The sequence below is a fragment of the Chinchilla lanigera genome, unplaced genomic scaffold, assembly GCF_000276665.1.
Source record: "Chinchilla lanigera isolate Chin_1 unplaced genomic scaffold, ChiLan1.0 scaffold00002, whole genome shotgun sequence".
NCBI classification, from domain to species: Eukaryota; Metazoa; Chordata; class Mammalia; order Rodentia; family Chinchillidae; genus Chinchilla; species Chinchilla lanigera.
This window is the reverse complement of record NW_004955403.1, coordinates 2485736-2495947: the sequence shown is the minus strand read 5'-3', so window position 1 is coordinate 2495947 and position 10212 is coordinate 2485736.

Genomic DNA, 10212 nt, shown 5'->3' with positions numbered 1-10212 from the left:
AAAAAGTTTTCCTGGGCCCCTTACTGTGTGTGTGTGTGTAAGGGTGCTATCAGTCAGCTGCTTTCTGCCACATGTCTATATGATTAAATATTTTCATGTAGAACGTTACACTGCTTTTGAGACAAATTCTCCTTCCAGATGCAGTGAAAAAGTTTGCTTGATGTCTAATCAAGCAACGCTGCTTCTCCGGGTTTGAAGGAGAACTCAGAAAGTTAGTTTTTTATTCTTCTTCATTTGAGTATTATTTTTTAATTGCAGCGTATTAAACATAAAATCTGGTACAATCTTTAAAAATAAATAGGACCTAACTATAAATGGGCCCTGTTGTGTTTTTATCTTTGACAAGCAAGTAATTGCTTCTCAAATTTATCAGTTTGTTTATGCAAAAACCATTTACCAAGCCTAGCTCAAAAGCATCAATTTCATCATTATCATCTTATTAATTTAGCCAAGCTATAACACAGCTGATTATTCCTGAGTAATATCCTCTGCAGCACATCATGTGTGGCAAAACCATCTGTACAGTACCTATTTAATAAATAAACCCTCGGCTAAATGTCTCTGTTTATTGAGAACTAATGTTTATAGAAAATATAATGGAACTCAATAAATAACTCAGCTTCATCAACCTGCATATGAATCAGTGCGAAGAACGCTGACATCATCACCTTTCAAGTACCAGAGAAAGCAAAATTACCCAAAAGAGCTATAGAGCCAATATTAAGGCATTAAAGCTGCAATGAAGGCATATTAATGCTTAAAACTTCATTGTTGGAGTGGAATTGGCACAATGGACATATTTTATAACTCTAGGAATACTTAGGCTTTATGGCTGCTTCTTTGTTGACTGCCTTGCACTTAATGTAGTTTTCCACTTTAAATAAGAAAAAAAAACCCTCAACATCCTTAAAAAAAAAAAAAACAGGAAAATTGCTGATTCTAGCCATTCATTTTTAAAATAATGCAAAGTGCTGATTCCAATTGTTCAGATTTAAGGGGGGAAAAAGCCAACTTCTTTAACTCCATGCTTCCTGAGCTCAGATTAGTAGCAACTAGATGTACTGAGGCAAAGGTCTCAAAGGAAAAAAAAAAAATCACACGGTTTTTTTTTCTTTTTAAAAAGAGATTATTTTGAAGACATCATCAGTAATGAGAGTGTGAGATGGTTCTAATCAATTTGCAAAAAAGCCGCTGGAGCCTGTGAGGAGCCACTCTCAGTAGTCACATCAGCACTTAAAGGTGCACCATTGTTTGCAATATCCACAATGATCCTCATCGCTAAGCTCCTAAAGGTTTCAGTTAATGCCTTGAATTATCACGCTAGGACAAATCTCATGAAGCAAAGGGACTGTTTTGAAATAGAAAGGGAAAATGGGTCCATTTCTTACAACTTGTTTTAAAGTCCATCTAGCCACACTTTGCCTTCCAAAAATAACAGTTCGCTGAAAAGCCTAAGAAGTGGTCTTGATTCATGAGCATGGCCCTGGCCCATCTCAGACAGCACCTCTACTTCTGGGTGTCACTCAAGCCCCTCGCCAAGCAGCCTGCTGTCTGCCCACCTCCTGGCACCCTTGGAACTTGGAGGTCTGCTGAGGTACAGCCTGGATGTGGTTTCATGCCTGTGAAGCCGAAGGCACCGACCTGTCGCTAGGGACACCTGGCCTCTTTCTCCAGGCCTGGCTCCCGCGGCTCCTCACACAGCTCTGAGACTTATGCACCTGGAGTGCTCTTTGCAGGTGAGCCCTCTCAAGCTCACACTGGGAGGGTGTTTTCCCAGGGCCATGAGATCTTTATAAACTTTAAATATCAGAGCACAGAGCTGCTGATAACTCTTGAAAGCCGTCTAAAGACTGGGCTTTTCGTGTTCTTTGCTGCCGTTATTGTTCCAAACATTTATTCCAAAGTCTCACTGGAGGAGAGTATCTGAACCCAGGGAGGGGACGGTCCCGCCCTCCGCTGCGTCGGCTTTCTCCTCCCCCTGGGGCTTCGTTGTGCTGGCCGCACAGTTTTGTGTTTTGTTTTGCGTGTTTGTGTCTCAGTTTATGCCGTGGGCTCTGTGGTTGCCCAGGGCCCCCTCACTCGCTAACCCAGGAGGGCTCCGTAATCCTAACAGAATCCTGTTCCTCCTAACCTAGGCAGATGCCTCAGACAGAGCGAAAACCACATCAAAAGAGTACGAAGAGAGTGAAATGGTGCCGGTAGTTGCCCTGTGGGGCCACTCAGCTTAAACAATTCAGAGCCCGCGAGCCTGGCACCCGCACGGCCCAGAAGGGCACAGTACTTTTTTTCGAGGCTGGTTGAAATTGCAAACTGGGGACCAACCACGCCGGACCCCCATCCGGAGCCGGAGCATGCGCTGTGCACGACACGTGTCCACGAGGACGTCTGCACCCGGCGTGTCAGCGCTTCTGAACAGCTTGGGTTTGGTGACCAGACCCACACACCCGGTCACCGCCAGGCCCAGATCAGCGAAAAGCCTGCTGAGCTGAGCACCGGGGCAATCTCCTGCCTACCGCCTGTGGTTCAGGAGAGCTGAAGCAGGAGAAGCTCGCAGACCGACCGCACACTGACAAGCGGCTCCCACCGGAGGACCCCAGGGTGATTCTGCGGAAATCTGTATCTATTTCTTCTGAGTCGACTTCAGTGTCTGGCCTGCCATTGTGCAATCCATAAAGTCACTCTCATCCCACTTTAAGAAATCAATTTCAGATATTTCTGCTGGGAGGTGACATCAGGCCTTGCCATTCTGAGACAAGAAATCAAAATGTCAATTTCAGGCACCCCTGAGATGGGCACGAGGGAGACGACGGGGAGTGGAAAGTGTGCCTCCAGTAAAATATGGGTAATTTGGGTAGTTTTGAATTCATTTGCCTGACACAGCCCTAAGCAAATGCCCCTCGGGCCTTTGTGTAGGGGCAGCAGTTTATTTGTAGGTGCCAAAAGCCAGGCACAGGGACGGCTGAGGGTGGCAGGTCACAGTCCAAGGTCATGTTAATGCCACTGCCGCCGGCACAAGACACACCTCTTGTGTGGGCTTCGCGTACTCCTGAGACATCCAGGCATTGGTAAACCTGATGCATACCTGTGGGTGATTTTTGGTTGGATAAAGGGAAGAATTATAAAGTAGGTGACACATTTCATTGTACGGTAGGAACATCTTTACTGAGAATAGAATGACTTGTAATTGCAAAAACATCATGGTAAATTCCAACTGGATGGGAGACGGTAGTTTTATTTGGGCAATTTCAGTCGTTTGCTCATTCATTTTATCATGAGGCTCTGTTTCCTAGGTGCCTCCATTGTAACAAGCATCGGGCCACCTCGTGAGCCCAGCTGTGAGAAAGGCTACGAAGGACAGACACAAGACAGAGGTGTCCAGAGGGTTTCAGCAAGTGAAACTGCTCCTTAAAACACCCGTGGAGGAAGAGATCATGGCTCATGCAAAGAACTAAAAGAGTGTTGTGACAAGACAGTATGAACCTGAACTAGTCAGCCGGGTTTGATATTAGTAGTCTTTAGAGCAAAGCTACAGTCGATCTATGTTATCCGTGGGCCTACTGTTCTTGGTTTGGGGGACCTACTACTGAATTGCACAGCAGAAAAGATTTTCAGTCAGGAAATATTAAAATACAGAGTCCACCCCAAACTGTACATAGGCTGCAGCAGCTCACCATTTTAATAACTGTCTGGAAGCCGATGGCCCTCCCTCCGAGCACCTCTTGCTATTGTAGAGGCCAAAGGTAGCTTCTATTCATCTCATGATGTCTCAGGAAGTTTAGCATTAAAATATTCACACAAGATTTTCTTTTCCCGATGTGTACAGTTCTTGGCGGAGTCCGTGTTATTCACTCCTTCAGCTGATAATTTACTAAACATCTACTCCATGCAACCAGTGAGGCCTGCAAGGACAGCGATGACCAGCCAAGTAGGCACGGCCTCTGCTTGCAGGGAGCTTTCACTACCAGAAGACAAACTCTGAATAAATAAGAATAATCTTTAGAAAATTGGTTGTGGCCTAAGGAATCAAAACTCTGAAAAATAATTCTGTGAAAAGCTTGCCCATTTTATAAAGTTTCGGGCACATTCAAGACCACTTGGTTTTCTAAAGCCTATTTCCTGCTCTCAGATACTTTCCCATTTCTTGTCTTTGCTCACACTGCTGAGTTGAGCAACATGGAGGCCACTTTTCTCGCAGAAAGGAGAAAAATAAGTTTATGAATATTTTCTGACATTCTTTGTAAAATGTACCACGTAGTTTAATTCAAGGAGGCATTTTCTACTCAATGCATTTTAAAATCTTTGCGTTTGTTTTAACCTCTTTCCAACAAATCTGTAGTCCCTGTGGCCAGCTCAGTCTTGGGCACCCTGACTGCTGTCACTTGGGAAGGAGACGCTTTGGCCGGAGCGGGGCAGGGTGAGGTCTCCCGCAGCACGCTGAGGGAAGCCGAGCTGGAGCTCCCGGGAGGTCCCATCGTCACGCTGTCATCTCTGCCCCTTCCTTGCTGGTACAGAGCTTGGCGTGTGCCGATACGGAAGACTGACAGCCCCCAGCCCCCAAGTGTGCACACAGGGGGGCTCTATCAAATGCCCTTGTTGTACCACCCATATAAGTCAGGGTTTAAAGATTTTACAGTCAGGACCATTCATTTAAAAAAGTAGAACTAAGCTCCTAAAATGTAAAGGATTGTTAGTGTGTGTGTGTGTGTGTGTGTGTGTGTGTGTGTGTGTGGTACTGGGGATTGAACCCAGGGATCACTGAGCTACATCCCTAGCTCTAATTTTGAATTTTGAGACAGAGCCTTGCTTAGTTGCCCAGTCTGGCCTCCAACTTGCTATCTCCCTGCCTCAGCCTTGCAAATGGCTGGATTGCAAAGTGTGCCACCATGCTAGGCTTATTCCGCTTTTTAATGGTATTTGGGTGATTTCCATTTCTTTAACTTTGTTCTTCAAGTACCAGATCAAGAATGTGCCTATTGTGGGATAAATCTCCCCTACTTTTTGAAAAAACGTGTTTTGTTTGCTTCTTTTTGAGTGGAGGGGGTCCATATAGTATAGCTACATAACAGTGGGCAGTGTAATTCTCTTAAGAAAGGAATTTAGCGCATGGTCACCATCTACTGGATCAGAACATCTTTAGGGTGATAGGATAAGTACTACCATAGGCAGTGTAGCTGCTGATCCCCCAACACTTCCGGTCACCTATGTTGCTACAGATACTGCATTAAGCTACAGGTCACTAACGTTGTATCTGGACATCACATGGAGAACATTATGAGCAAAGGGAAGTCTACAGCCCAGCCAGGAGGCCTCTGGTAGAATTATGGTAATACAGTCAGAGATAAGTTTTGTATTAAGTACACACATGTCGTGCGGGTTAGTGCTAAGGGGATCTTCAAGTTATAGTAAAATTTTACCCGGTCAGTGATTTTCAGCCATATAAGGCCCTTTTAATAATGCATACTTTGTGATGGCTACATGAAATTCATAGCTGATGCTTACTAATGCTCATCATTAAGATATCTAATGCTGTACCTTGGGAAGAAATGAGAGTATGTAATAAAACTCTACCTACATAATCTATAAATGCTCTGGGAGAGCTATTTTCATTGAACAAAGTCAAAAGTCCACATGGCCTTTGGGGGTGGGTCACCCTCTGGGAAATTGTCCTGGCAGCCATGGTTTAAAGGGTCTGGCACAAACCTGTTTACCCCCTGTTCTGTGCCCAGCCCCAGGCTTGGATTTTATGGGTTAAATGCCCTACAAATACGTAAGCCCTGAACTTAAACAATGAAGAAAAAGGAAGGAAATGGACCTTGTCCGGGCGTGTGCAGGCCGGGTGGCAGGTCAGGTTAGTGGCACACAAGTCGGGCCTGGCTGCCTGGCTGCCGAAGACGGGGGGACCCTGCCCACCGTCCCGGAATGCGGTAGGTGGCGGGGAGATGCGTGTGCTCAGACCCAGAGCTCTGGATCTCCACCTGCATTTTAGGCACCTTTGCAGAGATTAACTCCCAGGAGAACGGCTGATGAGCCCCATTTTAGGAAATCCCAGGTAGAGGCGAATGAAGAACCTCCTGAATTCCTGGTGAGAAGCTTTAGTCTTTGGAAAATGAACCAACCCTGCAGTGAATTTTGGGAATCATATTTGCTTTATAAACAAGGTGAATACAAAAGACGACAGTACATATTTTTAGGACTTCATTTATAAGACATGCTGTTTATAAAACATTATTGTTTTAACATTCATGTGACAAAATGATCTTGATTATAGGTGGTGCAATTGTATTTGTTTTCTTTTGCGAGGATTGCAAATTAGAATGTATTGAGAACGGAAATATACTGAGGGGAAAAAAGTGTTTCTGCCAGGCAAGATGAATTATTTTTAGTTTGGGGGGTGAACTCTGCAAATATCTGATATAGTTTTGTGATTTCTGTTCCCTGCTACCTTTTACAAGTTACTGTAACTTAAATCACGAGGGGTGTAATGTAATAAAACAAATTAATTATATCCTTCACTTGAAACTCTAAAAGCTGTCTTATTACCATTATCTTCTACTGAAATTATTTTTAGGCATTTTTAAAAATTTGCCTTACAGTTTTTTCACCAAAAGTGTTTACAGTTTTCTCGTTAGGTTAATGTTTTATTTTTATATGCTGTGCTTAAAGTTTTCAACCATAATTAAAATCATAATGTGCCTCATGATAGGTGCCCTTTCAGGAGTCTACATCTGACAAGGTTTTAAGTGGATGGTCGCTATCCTGGTTACAAACAGCACGTACTTCCCAATATATCAAGACTAATACAGGGTTTTTGAGTTTATATATTTAAATTCACTTTCTAAAAAGATAATTGAGTAGATGCAGAACAAAAGCCTTTCCAAGTTTTATTTTAATATATTACATGGCTCATTATTTTGAGGGAGAAAAGACCATTATTCTCATAAATGAGGATCCCCCCAGCCGTGGATGACCCCAGTATTTCCTCCTCTAAGGGTTCCTACCCCATAACCACTATGCCCCCTCCCAGCCTCATCCTCACAAAAATGGAACCACCAACCACCAAACCACAGGGCCCAGTGTGAATAACAGATTACTGGAGTTGTTTACAGCTATACTTAATCACGGATTTATAAACTCCACAAAGCAATCAATTGATAGCTCAGTTAATAGCTCTATCTATGATGCTGAACAAGAGGTTTTTTTAATTTTTCAAACTGATTTGTTTTCTTAACTATTTTTAGTGCTGTAATACCAATGTTTTCTTTTAAAAAAAAAAAAAGACTTTGCAGGTGCCTGAAGATTATACTTTCCTTCTTTTATAATTAGTAATTTTCTTGGCACATCTAAAATAAACAAAATGATTGAGAAAACAAGTGTGCATTTATTGTTTTCAGCCTGGGGAAGATAAGGAGCTTGCCTTTTTATTCTCGGGAGTACTCAATCCTACAGGCTAAGGTCCAGGATGGGACCGGATGTGCCGCATTTTGCAGAAAGGTTTTGAAAGGTACTCTCCGCGGGGAAATCTTTTGCTTGGGTGTGCTGTTTTGTGTCTTAAATCCAGCGGCGCAGAGAATAATTCTAACCAATTCTTGATTTTTAGTTTGATTTTCTCGTTTTATTTTCTGTGTGACCCCGGAAAAGCCACAGAAAAACACTTGATTTAATTGCCCTGTGGATCCCTCCTGCGTCTCCACAAGAGAGCAAAGGCCAGGTTGTGAGAGGACCTTCCCTCTCCCCTGCGTCCTCCGTGTGTGGACAAACAGTAGAAATGGCCTGGCATGTGTCACGTCCAAAGAGAAGACAGACTTTGAGCATCTCTGCGTGTGACTACCGCAGACCTCCTGATGCCCGGGGACAGTAGAGTCACAGGCAGTGGGCAGCAGGCCGATACTGACCCAACTGAGCTGCGAAACTGCAAGCCTGAGACGAGCGTGTGACAAGTGTGTGTGACAGCTGCGGCCGCAGCCGCCCAGACTCCGTGCCACCCCACGGCAGAGAGCGAAGGGCCGTCGCCCGGCGCTGCTCTGAGAGTCCAAGGAAGTCTGGCAGGGGGCCCCGTAGTGCTGTCCGGAGATCCAAAATCGTCCCCCGCAGAACTCAGCTCTGCATTTCCGGCCCAGACGACACTCCGATTAAATTCAGGGTGTGTTTCTCATTTTAGAAAGCCGTGCATGTGCTGCCATGGTCTTTTCTTAGATAAAAACATATCCACACTCCTTCCCTACAAAACGAAACCAAACACATTTAGAACACATGTGAGCCATTTCTCTATGGGAAAGGCCATTTGCGGTTCACACAGAAAGTATTTATGGTTTCACTGTTAATTGTGGTTTCTTTGTATTAGCCAAGAAAGGTAGTCTTTTTCATGGTAGGAATAGTAAGAAAGTAATTACCTTTCTAAAAAACGTCTGTATTTTCTGGAGGAAGTAACTGAATTTATGATCCTCCTAAATACCAAAGTAGTACACGCAACCTAAAATTGTGTTTCCAACTTGAATAAAAGTTTACTTGAATTGTCTTAATTGTACTTTGATACTTTTCCACAAGTCAAGAAGGCAAAATCAACATCATATTTTAAGGCACGGGAACAGTTTATTTTTTATTCGTATTTGTTATCTAGGGATATTAAGTGTCTGTTCTGGACTAATGGGGAAATTGTTAAATCCATTTTTGAGAAACGGTTAATTTTACAATTTTTAAATTTGTAAATGCTAACTCGTTCACACAAGTCAGTGGGCTAGCTTGCGTGGTTCATTTATTTTATTCTTTCTGTCTTATCCATTTTTAATTTCCTTTCCCTTTTTGAATTAAAAAATTGTATAATCATTAGAGCATTGAAATATTTTATTTCATAGTACTAAAATATATTTTAATTTTAAGCCACATTTTGCAAGGATTCTACAATGTGGGTGAATGAATTCAAAACAGTAATTAAATGTGCATGTACATTTGTAGGGTCTACACACTAATTTTTAAGCAAGCATTTCCGAAAGTGCTGATTATTAACATCTGAAAGACTCACATACATAGCAGGAGAAGCTGGGAGGCACGAAGTTGGGATTATTAGGCCAATAATCCAAACGCTTAAGAGATTCACATATCAAGTGCTGCTTCTTAGGTACACAGGCTTTCATTACCTACAAGAAGGAATATGTTTTATAATATCATCAGTATGCAATTTTAAGAATTAGAAGCAATACATATTATTTTATATTTTATTAAATTCCATAAGAAAAACAAATCAATCCAGACACTCATCTCTACTTTCTGCATGTGAAAAACATTCTTTATGAAAAAGCTTGTATGTGTAATTTATCAATTTAATCACATACATTTATGTATATCTCATGAATATATGTGGAATTGAGTCTAAATGAATATTGAATGATGTTAAAAGCAGTTTTCCAAAGATCTGCACTTATTCAAAGTTCATGTAAAGGCTGTTAATTTAGATAAATACTGTTGGACCCACTGCTAAACATTCATGTAATTCTGGGATTAATTTAATAGCTACAGACACTGAATACTTTAGTACATTTAAACTGCCCTGATATTAGCATTCAAAAATCACTCCAATAAAATTTTAAAAGATTTTGATACCTATTTTGTCCTACCTTTCTTTTACAAATAGAAAATTAAACTAGAATTTATTATTATGTACAGAATTTTAAAACTTTGATTAGCTGACATACTATTAAAATTTCTCTGAAATAATTAGTGGAATGCTTTTCATATAATGTATAGTACTAAATGCTAGTGTATCACATACTTTGACATATATAGTTTATGTATTATTTTGAAATTTATTGACAATCATAGGATATGCTCTTCCTGCCTTCTAGTAATTTTTGTGTTTAAAATTGCTAACATTTTTCAGGGCCAACAGCCATGGAGCCGAGTGCTGTCCTCCGGCGTCTTTATAAAATGGGATGAATAAACTTCCACCTACCACTCACCTAACTTCATCTGAATGAATAGATTGCATTTTCTTTGTATGCTGCTAGCATCGGATGCAAATCCCTTCTGGCCCGAGGCACAGGTGTTTTTTTGCATAGCAGAACACAATGTACTTGTTTTCACTATTATTTTCATGTATATTCAAATGGTGACGCGGAGTGGCCTAAGAGCAAAAGCGGATTTTACTAAAAAGGAGACGTTTTCTCCCGGGAGGCAGGGCCGCAGCGGCGGGGGACCAGGACGCGGACGCGCCGTGCA